The sequence below is a fragment of the Enhydra lutris genome, unplaced genomic scaffold (genome assembly GCF_002288905.1).
Source record: "Enhydra lutris kenyoni isolate GAN:26980312 unplaced genomic scaffold, ASM228890v2 scaffoldscaffold6, whole genome shotgun sequence".
Classification (NCBI taxonomy): Eukaryota; Metazoa; Chordata; class Mammalia; order Carnivora; family Mustelidae; genus Enhydra; species Enhydra lutris.
The window spans coordinates 15,609,385-15,623,652 of record NW_019154090.1 but is presented as its reverse complement, the minus strand read 5'-3'; the positions used below and the strand labels follow the sequence as shown (position 1 = coordinate 15,623,652).

At 41.1% G+C, this 14,268-nt stretch overlaps 1 protein-coding gene across 2 annotated transcripts in view; it reads left to right on the top strand.

Annotated features, from left to right (window-relative positions):
* Nucleotides 1-680: 680 nt before the first annotated feature.
* Nucleotides 681-14,268, top strand: part of LOC111141393 (cAMP-dependent protein kinase inhibitor gamma) — a 96,705-nt gene continuing 83,117 nt past the window's right edge. Inside the window, exon 1 of one of the 2 annotated variants that reach the window (XM_022493906.1) lies at nucleotides 681-719. The gene's annotated coding sequence lies outside the window, so the exon portion shown is untranslated. Of the gene's footprint in view, nucleotides 720-1,185; nucleotides 1,203-14,268 lie in introns of those variants that run through there. The other variant, XM_022493907.1, reaches the window with a different exon arrangement.

The following is a 14,268-nucleotide window of genomic DNA, read 5'->3' as shown; positions in this document are numbered from 1 at the left end:
TCTTAATTCCTGCTTGTAGTTATTCATTTTATGGGAGCAATGGATATCCTTTGTGCTCACCTTCCAGTATATCTGCAGGATTATTTCAAGAGGTATAATTGCTGGTCAGGAGCTAAAGTAAACTTGCCATATTGAAATGAGATCTGATGATCTAATTCTCACCTTGAGCCCCAATAAACAAGTTTATTCATTCTTTGCCACACGTCCCCGTCTGAGATTAAATGGAAATGCATCTGTCACTCCTCCCACATCAGTTTTCTCGACTTTAAATAGTCCCAGGCTAGCAAGCTTCTGCCTATGGCCCTGTTCTCTTCTCGAACGGTTCCGTATCTGGTTACAGAGAGAGAAACTGAGGCAAAGGCAGGCTCCGAGGTACAAGTCCCCACCCCTCCCCCGCCCTGCTGCCCCCGTTCCCCTCAGTATTCCTTTCCTTTCCCCTTCTCCCGGGGCCAAGATCCAGGCTGCCAAACCCCACCTTGGTCCCTGGCGGCTCAGGACCCCGACTCCCCCCTCCTTTTCCCTTCTGCCGCCGCTCGGAGGCCGCAGAACGGGACGCGAACTCTCCCGGTCCCTTCCGAGCCGCCGTAGCGCCCGCCGCGGGAGTTCGGCAGCTCCGGTCGCCAAGGCAACGCGCTCCGCTGAGCGCTGCGGGCGCCAAGCAGCCCGGCGGAGGCGCTGCGGGCCGGCGGCCCGGGCTCGGCGAGGCGGCGGAACTGCAGGTGAGCAGGGCCGAGCGGGCAGTCGCGACCCAAACGCGCCGCCCCGGCGTCGACTCGTCGCCGCAGGCCGGCGCTCGGGCGCGGGGGACCCGCGGGAGGGAAGCTGCGGCCAGAGCTTTATCCCCTCCGCGGCTCCCGGGCGGCGCCCCCTCCTGCTCTTTAACCCCGCTCGGCACTGGCTTGGTGTGCGCTTTAGGCTGTTTGCTTATTTGGGGCCCATTGCATGGCTTTAACAGAAAGTTTCTTAAAAAAAAAAAAAGAAAGAAAGAAAGAAAGAAAAAAAAAGAAAGGAAGAAAAAAAAAAAGAACCCCCCCCCCTTGTTTGGGGCTCGGGGAATAACTCAAAACCGCAGAAAATGTGTGTCCGTGCGACTCTTCTGGGACCAGAGAGGATTGACTTCATTGTGCATCAGTTTTCCCATCTGCTAAATGGGCATGATAATGGTTGTCTTATAAGGCAAATTATATTTAAAACCTTTGCAGGTAAGTCCTCCGTATCTTGGAGCTTTTATCATTACAACTACTACAAGGAAGTCCATCACTGAGCTTGTATTTATTGTATGGCAGGGCTTGGGGTGATTGCCAGGGGTAAAGTGAGTGAGGTATCTTGTCGTCAGGGAGCTCTAGTTTTACAGTAGAAATAAGAATTCATTGCGATTTGAGCCATGGTTTTGGACTTACAGGGGACTGAACGCTTAGAGAAGGCATTTTACGTAGATTTCAGGGGCTGAAGCTAGGGAGGGGGGTCAAAGGGAGATTCTAAAAGATGACTTTCAAAATGAGACATGAAGGCTGGTGGTGTATTGGCCAGGTGAGGCTGGTGAAATGCACAATGTTCTAGGCAGAGAGAGCCTTATGTGCAAAGCCCAAGGGATAGAGTGCAGGCTTATTGGGCCTTGGCAAGGATTTCATAGGCTGGGTAGAGACTGACTCCAAGAAGCTGAAGTGGTCTGACTAGACTATGTTTCAGAGAGAAGTAGGTGCCCCTTCCGAAAGACTTTCCTTGTATCTCCTTGTAAGTTTCGAAGAGTTTGGATTTTAGCTTGGGGGCATTGGGGAGTCATCAAGGATTTTAGGCAGGCAGTGTGTGTATGTTGCATGTGTTTGATCAGAGGTATGGTTTTGAAAGATCAGGGTTCCAGGGGTTTTTGTTGTTGCTGTTCTCTCGTGGTCTTCATGCCTCCAATCTGTTTTTCACACTGCAGCCATTCATTTATGGCGATTCAAAAAAATATTTCTTAAAATATTTATTTATTTACTGAGCGCCTGCTATGTGCCAGGCATTGTGGGAGCAGTAAGGACTCAGATCCTTGCCCTCATGGCGTGCATTCCAAACACGTTCCAAGGTACATTCGTGGGGTACAGATATGAATCTGGTACAGCTGGAACTTAATATTGGAAGAAATTTTAAAAAAGAGAAAAGAAGAAAAAAAGAAAGGCCTAGATCATTCAAGGCCACTGTGTTGCACACTCTCGGAATTGGAAGAAGAATTCACTTAGATTATACTCAGAAGGAATGACTAGAGAAGTAGAAGGAAAACTAGGAGAATGCAGTGAGGAAAGCCGAAGGAAGAGGTTAATTTTGCTGGATGCTGCTTAGGTTTCAAGTAAAAGAAGTTAAACATTAAAACGTGTCTTTCGGGTAGATGAATATGGAGGTCACTGGGGACCTAATTGAGCAGATTTGGTGAAGTGGTGGGGGTGGAATCTAGAATATCGGCAGCTCCCAAAGGTTCAGTGTAATATATCAGTGGGATGAGGAGAGAGTGGGATGTGAGAAAGTAAAGACAAAGTGTAGGCAGCTCGAAGGAGTTAGACTGTGAAGGGAGAGCGAGAAGGATGGAGAGCGACGGGAATAAGGTGGAGTCTTAAGCACGAGAGAGACGTGAGCAGATTTAAAGGCTGATGGCAAAGAGCCAATAGTGAGAGGAAAGGCTGAGAAAATCCAGATGAAAGGGGCAAAACGATGGCAGTCCTTTCCTGAGGAGGAAAGAGTGGGTGATGTCTACAGCACAGATCCTTCATGAGGAGCCTGACGGCTTCTCCAGAAACAAGGCAGTTGCCGACAAGGAGTGCATCCGTGTAATCCAACAACAAAAAATAAATAAAAGGTGTAAGTAAGTGTGGAGGGAAAGTTATATTTTCATTATTGTCAGATAGTAGACACTTATTGAACTAATATGTGTTAAGTGCTTTTCGTGTACTTGTCTCCTTTAATAATATGATCTTGACAACAATCCTGTGAGATAACCTCTAATAGGATTCCCAGTCTATGGGTGAGAAAATTGAGGTGTAAAATGCTTACTCCAGGGGCGTCTGGGTGGCTCAATCATTAAGCGTCTGCCTTTGGCTCACGTCAGGAGCCCAGGAGGATTGAGCCCCGCATCTGGCTCCCTGCTCAGCGGGAAGCCTGCTTCTCCCTCTTCCACTCCCCCTGCTTGTGTTCCCTCTCTTGTTGTCTCTCTGTCAATTAAATAAATAAATGAAATCTTAAAAAAAAAAAATGCTTACTCCAGGTCATATAGGATTTGAATCCAGGTCTGCCTCCTGAGCCCAGAGCTTTTACTCTTAATCACTGTGTGGACAATATATTGTCTACCTGTGACCTGCTGAGAAGATTCAAGAGAATTAAGTTAAAAATAATTAGGTATAATGAGGTTAAGTAAACAAGCAAGTAGAACGTAGACAAAAAGCAATAGCTTTATAGAATAGTAATAGTAATAGTCACAAAATGTAACTGTAGGAGACATGGGAATGACAACATGAAAAATAAATACCTGGGAACAGACTTTCAAATAAATGTTCCCATACTAGCTACACAGAGAACAGGAGTGGCTCGAGGGGAGGACACTGGATACAGATGGGTGTTTGGTTAAGGAGGAGGTATTTTTGTTTGGGAAACTCAGGGTGTTGATACCAGAAACAGGGCACATTTAAAAAAAAACAAAACCAAAAAAAAATGTCTATCATAAGACATGAGAAAATATGCAAGATGTTGACTGTGATGTTATTATTATATGAAAAGCTGCAGACAGACTGGTTAAATTATGGTGCAGTCATATATATACTATCAGCCATTAAAAAAGAATGAGGTGGGAGCTATATACATGAGAAAGATGTCTACATCTTATGGTTTAATGTGACAAGCTCATTATGGTACAGTTGTGTTCTCATTTTTGTTTTTTTTAAATGTATAGATACACATTTATAGGAAAAATATGTAGAAAGGTTAGTTCTTTAAAAAAATTTTTTTAATTTTTTATTGTGGTAAAATACCCATAACATAAAATTTACCATCTTAAACATTTTTAAGTGTACAGTTCAGTACTGTTAAGGATATTCTCATTGTTGTACAACAGATCTCCAGAATTCTTTCTTCTTGTAAAACTGAAACTCTATATCCATCGAATTTCTCATTTACCGCCCTGTCCCCCAAGCCCTGACAGCCATCCTTCCACTTTCTGTTTCTATGAATTTGACTACTCTAGATACTTTATATAATGGGATCATATAATATGTTTTTTGGAACTGACTTATTTCACTTAGCATAATGTTCTCAAAGTTCATCTGTGTTGTAGCCTGTGTCAGATTTTGTCCCTTTTTAAGGCTGAATAATATTTTATTGTAGGTATATATACATGTTGTATATATATTGTATGTATAAACATTTTGTTTATCCATTCCACAGATGGGCACTTGGGTTTTTTCTACCTTTTGGCTGTTGTCAGTAATGGTGCTTTAAACAGGAGTGTACTAGAAAGAGAAGTTCTGTATGTTGTGTCAGGAGATCATGGGAAGACTTTTATTCCTTTCCTTATTGCCTTATTTTTCTTTTTTTATGAGCATGAATTGCTTTTGTAATCAGAAAAAGCAATAAGGATATGTCCTGTTTGGGGAAATGGGGTAGTAAAGGCAAAAAAAATAAGGGGGGGTCCTTGATCATGGACAGTGGAAGCAGGAATGGAATGGAGAGGGCAGATTTGAGAGACATTTCAGGAGAATTAACTAGAAGGTATAGGAGAGGAGAGTGGAAGACTGACCGTGCCAGTGGTAAGAAGGGACATCAGTCTCGGAGGGGCTTAGACTAAAGGCAAAAGGGAGGATGTCAGGCTGGAGAGGCACCTGAGCCTTTGTTTAGGAATTTGGACATTTTCCTGAAAGCAGAGGGAAGCCATTGAAAGGAAGGGAAATGACTTAATCGGAACTGGGTTATAGAAAGATCACCCTGATTCCCTCCAACCCATTCTGCAGGCTGAAGCCAGATAGTGCCAAGTTTCCCTTTGTGTGACTTAGGCTTGGACCTCTCCTTATTTCCTTTTATTTAAGATGAAGCATTGGTGCTGAAAGATATATATCTACTCTCCTAAAAGCACCTGGAATATTTTAAACAAAGGGCCGTGTAGATTACATTGATTTCTAATTGTGTTCTGTTTTATCTCAATGACACAGTCTCCTGTAAATTTATTTTCTACCTTTAGCAGAGGAAGTATGAATAATTGGGGAAGTAAACAAGAAATGAAAACAACTCGTTAGAGAACTTCGATATATTGCTAATAAGTTTTGACTCTCCTTTGGGAGAAAAGGGCCAGTGTTCAGCAAACACTGTTATATTAAGGAGATAGAACAAAACAAAAATTCTGGAAAATTCTAACAGACTCAGCCAATTACCTATTTCTACTCTGACAAAACTGTCATCAGTAAGGGCTGGATTTTCAAAAGAGGTGAACCCATGATCTCATTTCTTTCCTCCTAACAATTGTGTGAGGCAAGGATTATCATCCCATTTTCAGATGACAAAATTGAAGATCAAAGGATTCAAGAGACCTCCAAAGTCCTACATCTACTAAACCCTGGAGTTTGAATCCAGGTTTTCTTTTCTTTATATATTATAGTTTCTTTCTTTCTTTTTTTTTTTTTTTAAAGATTTTATTTATTTATTTGACACAGAGAGATCACAAGTAGGCAGAGAGGCAGGCAGAGAGAGAGGGGGAAGCAGGCTCCCTGCTAAGCAGAGAGCCCGATGCTGGCTAGATCCCAGGACCCTGAGATCATGACCTGAGCTAAAGGCAGAGACCCAACCCACTGAGCTACCCAGGCACCCCTATAGTTTCTTATTATGGAAAATTTTAAACATTTACAAAAGAACAAAGAATAGTTAATAAATACCAGTATACTCATACCCAGTAGTTCTCAGCATATGGTTAGTTTTATTTCATCTATAATGCCCACCCGCTTCCTCCCTTGGATTTTTTTTGCACCAATTATTTTAAGGGAAATCTTAGCCAATATGTCATTTTATATGTAAATGCCTCAATATGCGTCTAAGAGAGAAAGGACTTTTCCTCCCCTCCTTTTTTCTCTATCATTACAATACCACTATCACACATGAAAAATGAACAGTAGTAATTCCTAAAAAATAATATTTATTTGGTAGTCAGTTTCCTCAACTCTCTCATAAATGTCTTTTTACAACTGGCTTATTTAAATTTGGATCCTAACAAGGTCCACCTATTACATCTGGTTGGTTGTCTCTTAAGTCTTTTAATTTATAGCAATTTCTCCTCTTTTTGTTTTCCTCCTTGCCTATTATTTGTTGAAAAAAACAGGTTATTTGTCCTGTACAACTTCTTACGTTCTGGATTTGCCTGATCGCATCCCTTTAATGTGTCCTCCCTTCCCTTTATTTTTGTGGCTGTTAAACTTTATAGGTGGTGCTGTGTATCTCATCAGCAGGCAACAAAGTCTAGTTTTCTCATTGGGTGTGATTTTAAGATTGATCGGGGGTTCAGGTATTGTTAGCATGGTCCACCCATTATAAGTCTCTCATCAGTCTTTTACAGAATGGTTTTAGCGTCTATTAATGGTCATTGTCCTGATCTATTATTTCTTTAGGGGTTGGAAAATGAACCTAGGTTTTCTGATGCCAAGTCATACGCTCTGGTAAATCCCACTGTCTCCTTGTTAGAGGAATGTTTTGCACACTGTCCCATATTCGCTGCTCTGATAGGTGGAGAAGAATCCCTCAATTAATAATTCAGCTTAATGCATTTTGTTAACAAATAGAGCCCATATGCTATGTCCAGTAGTGGTTGCTTATAACATTGCATTCCTAGGTCGGTGTTACATGTTGGCAAAACTACGGGGTGCGGTGGAAAGGCTGCCTATACCAGTGGCTTTTAAACCACACATTGTTACACATTAGTATGGTAAAGAATTATTTGGGGGGAGACGTTCCAGCATTTTTTTTTTTTTTTTAATGAAAAACCAGACTAGAAAGAACAACAACAAAAAATTCAGAGTGCATCTTATATAGTAAGAGTAACCTTTGATTTGTAAATTTTTTGTTTCAGCTCTTTTTAGGTATGTCTGAGCCATGGTATAGAATGTAATTCCTATTGAGGTCTTGGTCAAAACCACATTGTTCGAGTGTTCAGATGACCGCCCTGAGACATGGCAGGTTTCTCAGTCAAGGATTCAATTATGTTCCAGCATACTGCTTATGAAATAGTACAGTATATTGATTGATTTTAGAATTTCCTCTGAAGGTTTTTTTGGGTGACTGCCAGTTCACCAAAATTACATTACCCCAGTGACCTATCCTCTAGTATTCAAGCTGAAGAAATGTGAACTCTTCAGGGATTTTTTTTTTTTTTTTTTTAATATATTCTCCTCTACCCTTGAGGGTAATGTAGTTGCTTCCAGTCAGCCCTGGCATCCTTAAAAGTCATGCTGGAGGGGGAACCTGCTGTCTCAGTCAGTGGAGCTTGGGACTCTTAAACAGGTTGTAAGCTCGAGCCCCATGTTGGGGTAGATACCACTTAAAACTAAAATCTTAAAAAAAAAAGTCATGCTGAAGCCTCAGCCACATGAGTTGGTTAGAAAGGGTGAAGACATCAGGACTGGGCAGGTGGAGAAACTGACAAGCCCTTTGACTGGCTTCTGAGGCATGGGGGTGGGGTAAGGCAGCCAGATCTCCCATGCACATTTTGGTAACAAAGATAGCCCTAATACTATTCGGACTTTGACTGGAATTGGCTTAGGACATGGGCAGATGGGATATTTAGTGACAGTGTAATACGGGATTAGGAAATGCAGATGTTGGACTAGAGTATACAGCTAACATCTTAAAGCTGTGGAGACTGAGGTTCAGGGAGTAAGTTGCTCCGAATCAGCCCTAAGTGGGAGAAATAAATTTCATGCGTTTACTGGATCCTGGAAATATTCTGAATAAATGTGAATGCTGAGTGAGTTCCTTAATAATAGTACCCGCTGAACGGAATTGTTATAAAGATTGAATATGTAGTTAAAGCACTGAGCACAGTAAGTAGTAAAAGCACTTAGCACAGCCTTCCTATGAGAACCACTTGGTAAATATTAGCTGTTATTATCTTCCTTTTAAAATAATGAACCCGTTTTACTTCGTCTATTTTTAATCTCTCCTTATTCCAGAAATGATTAAAGCTATATTACAAGGATTCTTTTGTTATTGTTGAGATAGAATTGATGTGTATCATTGTACTCATTCTAGGAAAGCAACATAATGATTTGATTAATATGTGAAATGATTTCCACAGTAAATTTAGTGAGCGTCCATCAACACACAGTTACAAGATTTTTGTTTTGTTTTTCTTGTGATGAGAATTTTTAAGATTTAGTCTCTTAGCAACTTTCAGGTATGAGATCACGTGGTATTTGTTTTTCTCTGGCTTGTTTCACTTACCATTATGCCCTCAAGGTCCATCTTTGTTGTTGCAAATGACAGCATTTTCTTCTTTTTTGAGGCTGAATAATACTGCATTGTGTATATGCACCACATTTTCTTTATTCCTTTTTTTTTTTTTTTTAAGATTTTATTTGTTTATTTGAGAGAGTGAGGGAATGAGTGAGCAGGAGAGCACGAACATGGGGAGGAGCCGAGGGAGAGGGAAAAGCAGATTCCCAGGACTTCAAGATGAAGGCAGATGCTTAAGCGACTAAGCCACCCAGGCGCCCCTTCTTTATCTAGTCTTCTGTCAGTGGACACTTAGGTTGTTTCCATGTCTTGGATATTGTAAATAATGCTGCAGTGAAAATGGAAGGTGCAGATATCTTTTCAAAATAGAGATTTCATTTCCTTCAGATCAGCACTCAAAAGTGGAATTCCTGGATCATATGGTAGTTCTATTTTTAATTTTTTGAGAAACTTCCATAGTGTTTCCATAGTGGCTGTACCAATTTACATTCCCACCAACAGTGTAAAGGGTTTCCTTTTCTCCTTATTTTTGCCAGGACTTAATATCTGTTGTCTTCTTGCGAAAAGCCGTCCCAGTAGGTATGAGGTGATACCTCATTGTGGTTTTGATTTGCATTTCCGTGGTGATTAGTGATGCTCAGTACATTTTCAGGTAGCTTTTGGCCATTTGTAAATGTCTTCTTTGGAAAAAAGTCCATTCAGATCCTCTGCCTACTTTTTAATTGGATTGTTTGCATTTGTTTCCTATTCAGTTGTGTGAGTTATTTGTGTATTTTGGATATTAACCCTTTATCAGATATACGATTTGCAAATACTTTCTCCTATTCTGTAGGTTGCCTTTTAGTTTTGTTGATGGTTTCCTTTGCTGTGTAGAAGCTTTTTAGTTTGATATAGTCCCCCATGTTTATTTTTGCTTTTGTTCCCTTTGTTTTTGGTGTCACATCTAAAAAAAAATCATTGCCGAAGACCAATGCTAAGGAGCTCACCTATGTTCTAGGAGTTTTCTGGTTTTAGGTCTTATGTTCAAATCTTTATTCCATTTTGAATGGATCCTTGTGTATGGTTTAAGTGGTCCAGTTTTATTCTTTTCTCTGTGGCTGCCCAGTTTTCCCAACATCGTTTCTTAAAGAAACCATCCTTTTCCTCATTGTATATTCTTAGCTCCTTGTCACAAATTAATTGATATATGTATGGGTTTATTTCTGGACTCTCTATTCTCTTCTGTCGATCTGTGTGTCTGTTATTTCCAAAATATGTCTCACAATGTAAAATGGATAAGCCTCTTGCTACCGCCTACTTGGTTTCATTTTTTCAGCTGCTGCCTTTGCTTCTATATGGACTGCTGACACTCCCTTCTAATTACAAAAATGATGAGCATTCTCCTTTGGCTGGGGACAACTAATGGCTACAAGATATTAGAGAGGAACTGGCACCTAGTTGGGATGACTCTGAAAGTGGTAGAATTTGGGGAGGTAGGCAGGTGATCAGCAACTTTTGTACAAAAAAATGGAGCAAAATATATTGCACCTAAAGCCATTTTTTGTTTTTAATTTTTATTTTTATCAAAGTAATAATAAAGACTTCTTCTGTGCTCTAACTTTCTCTCTTTGGGGATTTCAGCTGCTTGGAAGATGAGGTATTTTGTTTTGTTTTGTTTTTTAATTTTATTTATTTGTGTATGAGAGAGAGAGAGAGAGCGAGAAAGAGCACAAGCCAGCGGGGAGAGGGAGAAACAGACTCCCCACTGAGCAGGGAGCCCAATGCAGTCTGGAACCCAGGACCCCTGTGATCATGACCTGAGCTGAAGGCAGATGCTTAACCAACTGAGCTACCCAGGTGCCCCAGCTGCTTGGAAAATGAGAGTATCATACACGTGTCATTTAAAAATATAACTCCTAAGTTTTCATAAACAATATGATAACATTAGTTGTATATGAGGCCAATTTGGGTAGGTTTTTAAAAAATTTATTTATTAGAGAGAGACAGACCCTGCTTACTCTCTCTCTCTAATGAAATCTTTAAGAGAGAGAGGGAGAGAAAGAGAGAGCACACATGGGGGAGCAAAGGGAGAGGGAGAGAGAACCTTAAGAGATTCTGTGCTGAGTGCTTAGCCCCATGTGGGGCTCAGTCTCACAGACCTGAGATCATGACCTGAGCTGAAACCAAGAGTTAGATGCATAACCGACTACGCCACCCAGGTGCCCCTCAGGTGGGTGTGTTTTATTTTGTTTTGTTTGAGGGATTGTCTGTGGCCAATGTACTTTTTGAATATTTGTACTGAAGTTTAGCATTTTACTGCTTTCTGTTTGTATTTTACTGCCTAAGAAAAGAAATACTATATGTATTATCTTAAGTCTGTTTATCTGTATAAACCTATATACCTATATCCTTGCTTAAAACTTGATGTATTAGATCTTTTCAACTTGGGCTATTTTCTTATGGATAATCTATTAAAGCTAAAGACACCATGATTGAAAGTCACTGAAACTTAATTAAAATAATATTTCCAGGGAGAAGCCAATAAAATGGCATAGGTTTCTTGTGGCTTCAGAGTCACTGTTCTCTCCTAGTCAACATTTGGGAAATGCTAGTGCTTATAGGAATGCAGAGTTATATAGTGGGAAGAACAACAACTTGGGTTTCAGGCAGATCAGGCAAAATCTTGGTTCCCTTATCAGTGAAATATCTTATGAGATCTTTCGAGAATTAACCATTACATAAAATCTGGCCACTAGAAGGGGCTTAATAAGTATGAGTTATCTTCAATTCTGCCATTCCCATGTCCACAAACCTACTTAATGTGTGCTTCTGCGAATCACCAAAAGGACACTTAAAACAGAGAAAAGTTGGTGGTCTCATTCTACTTTCAACATCCGTTAAACATATGTAATTATATTGCTTTTTTGTATGTGCAGGGTTTCACATTTAGTGGTTCTTAATGATCTCTGCATGTTACATGTGGTCCATATGGCCATATTTTCCAAACCAAAAAATTGGTTTGATGAGTATAGTGTACTCACAGGATCAAGAGAACAGCATCCTTTTTTTTTTTTTTTTAAGATTTTTTTTAAAGTAATCTTTACACCCAACATGGGCCTTGAACTCACAACCCCGAGATCAAGAGTCGTGTACTCTACCAACTGACCCAACCAGGCGCCCCTAGAGAACAGCATATTTTAAAATAGTACAGTCTTGGGGAAATCCTAGATGTGCTTTTATGTATCCTGAGGCAGCAGTACAAAGTCATGGTGAGGAGGCCTTGGAATCCTTTGGACGTGACTTCAAATCCTGGCCTAGGCACTTTCTACTTTCCTACACAAGTTACTTAGCCTTTCTGAGCTTCAGCATTTCCTCATTTGTAAATGGATAGAACAAGAGTTCCTTGTCTCCTGAGGACTGCATGAGATAAACCGCCCAGCACAAAGCCTGGCAAGTAGTAAGTAGTTGACAAATAAATGTTAACTGTTGTCCTTATTATGAGGCCTTTGAAACAGGAGCATTTATTTAGTACCTTTTTTGCAAAAGCCTGTAGAAGAACAAAAACTTACCATATAATAACTTCTTTATTAGGCCTGCTATGGAAAAGGTGCAGAAATATTTTGAAGACCCAGTGGCTAACTTGGCAGGCCCCTGGGGAAGACCTGACCTTCTCACCGTATTTGAATAACTCTAAGTACCTATTCTATTGCCTCTAAGATGATCTTTTCAGAGTATGGATATTTTTTGGCTCACATAAGTTGTATTTGTTCCAGAGAAGGACAGACTTCAGCATGAACTTAACCCATTGCCAGGGTTCTTTCGCTGAGATTGTCTTGGCTGTGCCCTCCTCAGGTCATTGGCTCCATCCTTAGACCAGCAGCAAAATAGCTGTGGCAGTTCTGGGCCCCATGGGTCCATGTATGAACCCACCAAAGGAATTGAAAGATTCTTTCTTCATCTGTTCTCCTAAGTGAGACTTTTTCTCAGAAGGTCCCAGAATACTAATCCTAGAATCTCACTGGCCTGCGTTGGCTCATGGGCCCATTCTTAAACCAAGTCCTGTCACCGGGGCAATGCGATGCCTTTGGGCTTAGGCTTGGTTCTTAAACAAGTTATTTACAAGGGGCAACAAGTTATTTACAAGGGGCAACATTACAAGATACAACATTATCTTTAGGTCAGTCAGGAACAGAACTGTGTTGCTATTAGGATGTTTCTCTGTGAGCATGAGGAATGGCCTCTGAGAATGGTTAGTTAGGAATTATTGTTGGCTGCTGCTAACAGCGCTTTAAATGAGATAAATTATTTTTCTTTCAAAAAACATTAGTCCAGAGTAGGCAGTCTGCTGCTGGCATGGCGGTTCCACAGTGCCATCAGGCCGTCTATACCTCTCTTTCTTTCTGCTTCACCATCTGTATCACGTGGTGGTCATTCTCATGGTCACCTTGTGGTCACCAGTGGGTTTCTGGCTCTAACCAAACAGTCCTTCCTCAAAGCAGGAAGAAGTAGGAAAGGAGAAGCCAAAAGGACGTGCGTTAAAGTACTGGAAGTCCCAACCAGAACATCCAGTTTGCATCTTAATTGTCCTTTCTTATAGGCGAGGGGTGCTGGTGAAGGTAGTTTCTCAACTGGACCCATGACTGTTTCCGGCCACCTAGGGATTTTGTTGCTGTGGAAGAAAGGGAAATGGCTGTTGGCCTTGCAACGTGCAGTGCCTATCAAAGAAGGCAGCCAGCGATCTCCACTGTACCTTTCATTTGGAGGAAACCACAGTTGTTGTTGTTGTTTTTTTATTTATTTATTTGAGTGTGAGAGCAAGCGCAAGAGAGAGAGTGCGCATGCGTGTTCAGGAGCAGGGGGAGGGGCGAAAGGAGAGGGAGAAGCAGACTCCCCACTGAGCAGGGAGCCTGATGCATGGATCCTGAGATCATGACCTGAGCCCAAGGCAGCTGCTTCACCCACCGATACACCCAGGCATCCCAGAAACCACAGTTTTGTATATGTTTACTGTCTATTTATGACTTTTTAATCAAATAATGAGATCATATTCTACATGTGTTATAATTCATGTTTTCCATTTAACAGCATCTTGAGTATCTTTTCATGTCCGTTAATAAACAATAGAAGCTTCTTCATCTCCACGTAAAAGATGCTAGATTAACAGATCCTCTTCACTTTTTCACTATAAAATGTAGTGTTTAATTCCCATGGTCCTTTGAATGTTATTGGCCAGTAAACAACTCTGTACTATGCTGTCCGATACAATAGCCACTAGGCAAATGTGGCTGTTTAAATTTTAGTTAATTTAAATTACATTAAAATTTCAGTTTCAAGAGTCACGTGTGACTAGCGATTACTGTGTTGAACAGCTCAGGTCCAGAACATTCCCATCATTGCAGAAACTTCCGTTGGACAGCCCCGCTCCACCGCACCAGCACACCGCAGCTCTTAACCCTGTGTGGGTTTAGGGAGTTTGAGTGTAGGGATTCAAGTCACCAAATTGGAACTAGACTGCCTGTGTTTGAATTCCCACTCTGCCGTTTACTAGTTGTGTGACTTGGTAACTTCCTTAGCTTCAGTGTGCCTCAGTCTCCTTATTTGTGAAGCGATGGTCACAGTGGTACCTAGACTGTGAGGGGTAAATAAGGATTCAGTGTATGCAGAGTGCTTAGAACAGTGCCTGGCACGTAGTAAACAACTGTTAAGTATTTGTTGCAATAATATGATGATGTTGGTGATGGTGGTGTTGGTATTGGTGGTGGTGATGGTGATGGTATTGGTGGTGGTGGTGGTGGTTGTGGTAGTGGTGATGCTGGTGGTGGTGGTGGTGGTGGTGGT